This window comes from Arachis ipaensis, chromosome B09 (assembly GCF_000816755.2).
Source record: "Arachis ipaensis cultivar K30076 chromosome B09, Araip1.1, whole genome shotgun sequence".
In the NCBI taxonomy this organism is placed as follows: domain Eukaryota; kingdom Viridiplantae; phylum Streptophyta; class Magnoliopsida; order Fabales; family Fabaceae; genus Arachis; species Arachis ipaensis.
Window position 1 is genome coordinate 113317918 of NC_029793.2, and position 2415 is coordinate 113320332.

Sequence of the window (2415 nt, forward strand, 5' to 3'; positions counted from 1 at the left end):
GCAAGTTCAACTTCCATAGATCAATCCACGACTTTTTCTGCTGCATATAATTAGGGCAAAGCTCCAGAGGCGGATGGTAAAATAAATAGCCAATTATGTAACCTGAAGCTGTATCATATTGCTTGGATTTGTTCAAATCTCATTGTAATTTGTCCCTACTCTGCTGAATTTTAACTGACAAAATCCTGTTTGCAACGTCTTGGGGAAATAATTCTTGAATGAGATTCTGATTCCAATTTCTATCTTCAGTAATTAGATCTTTAACTCTTGGAACCAACTCAGAAATAGCCTGTCTATTTGGCATGTCAGAAATCATTAAAGGATACGGAGGAGGCAGCCAAGAATCCTCAAAGGTTCGGATATTCTCACCAGTACCCACAGTCCAATTAAGACCTTTTTCAACAATCTTTTGGCCTTCCAGTATGCTCCTCTATCCCCAAGAAGGTAAGACTCCAATTTCTACCGTTATAGCATTACCATTGCTAAAGTATTTACCTCTTAAGATTTTGGATAATAAGGAAGTAGGCTGTGTTACAAGTCGCCAAAACTGTTTGCCTAAAAGCGCCAGATTTTGGATTCTGAGATCTTTAAATCCAAGGCCTCCTTCTTTTCATGGGCGGGTCATAGTGTCCCAGCTAATCCAAGCCATCCTCCTTTCAGAACATTTTTGTCCCCACCAGAACTGAGAAAGTAGAGAGTGAACTTTTGAAATTAAACTATCAGGCAACTTGAAGCAAGACAATGTATAAATAGGAATAGCTTCTCCCACTGCCTTAAGCAATACGTGTCTACCACCTGACGAAAAAAGATTGCGCTTCCACCCTTGGATTCTTTTCCGAACCTTTTCTTTGATCATACTAAAAGAAGCCTTTTTCGATTTAGAGACTGTAGAAGGAAAACCAAGGTATTTATCTTGAGCCCCAATATGATTAATATTCATAGAGTTAGCCAGTAGTGTACGAGTAGTGGACGGAGTGTTGTGGCTAAAAAATACAGTAGATTTATTAAGATTTACCCTCTGGCCACTGATGCTTTCATAAGAATTCAATAAATGCAAGATATTTAAATATGCTTCAGAATTAGCCTTACAGAATAAAATAGAATCATCAGCAAACAGGAGGTGGTTGACCTTGGGAATATTCTTTTACATTAATCTAATGACTCTAGTCATTAACTAGATTCCTTAATTATAACCGAAAGTTTTCCTCTTTCTTTCTTGAAAATTTATTTTTTTCTTTATGTTAGTCAATAAAAAAATTTAATTATCTATTCCATTCTTATTATTAAATTATTTAATTAGATGATTCTTTGTTAAAAAAAATATGAATGATCCAGATAAATAAATCCCCCTTTTGTACGTTTCACTTGTATGTACACACAATGATAACTGATTTTTAAAGAAAATTTTAACTAAAAAGGAAAACCCACTTAGAAAATTCTTGCTTTCATTATAAAGTAAAGGAAAGGATAACTTCTTGCGTTGAACTATCTATATCAGCTTGTTATTAGTTGCCAGCATTGGTTGGTTCAAGTCATAAGGATCGAAAGAATTCTTATTATTAGTTTTTTCTTGTATAAATTTGATTTTAAGGATTACGGATTATGTTGATATTTGATTGCCGTAAACAATTCAAGTACAGTGTTTATCCAGATTATTCGTGAGATGTTCCCTATATATAACCTTAAAATAATGGAGTCCATTATTATTCATTCTCATCATCATCTTTTATTAGATGACTTATTAGTTAATTGGTATTTCTAAGTATAGAGCCCTCCTCTATAACAAAGATACATGTATGGATAAATAATCACAAATAAATTAAATTAAGAGCCACATTGATTCAACAATTATGGGAGGAGATAAATTAAATTAGGGTCTTTGAGCATAATTTGGGATTATTAGTACATTTGAAGAAGCTTGAAATTAGGGCTGGGTTCGTCATATCTCATCAGAAAGAAAAATGGTAAATTTGATTTTGTTGTTTGATCTTTATCATCGATGAAAGGTTAACAAAATAAGTTCTAACGTGGGGGGTTTAAATTTTAAAATCTAAAAGTTAATAACAAATTTTAACGGCGGTGGTGATAAATATAAATTAAATTAAATCTAAGGACTTAAAATAAAAGGTAAATTACAAAAATGCTCCCGAAGAATTAGTAGGCATTCACAAAACTATCTTCTGATTAAAACAACAAAAATGTTTCAAAATATTAAAAAATGACAAAACAAAATAACAATTTTTTTTTTATAAGTGGTAAATGAGATTTTATCTGAACTTTTATAAAACATTTGGATAACAATTTAGGAGATGCATAAAAAAAAGTATAACAAAATTTAATCCTAACTATTTTTCTTTTTATTTAAATATTTTTTATCATTCACAAAACTAACAAAATAATAAAATCTACTAAATA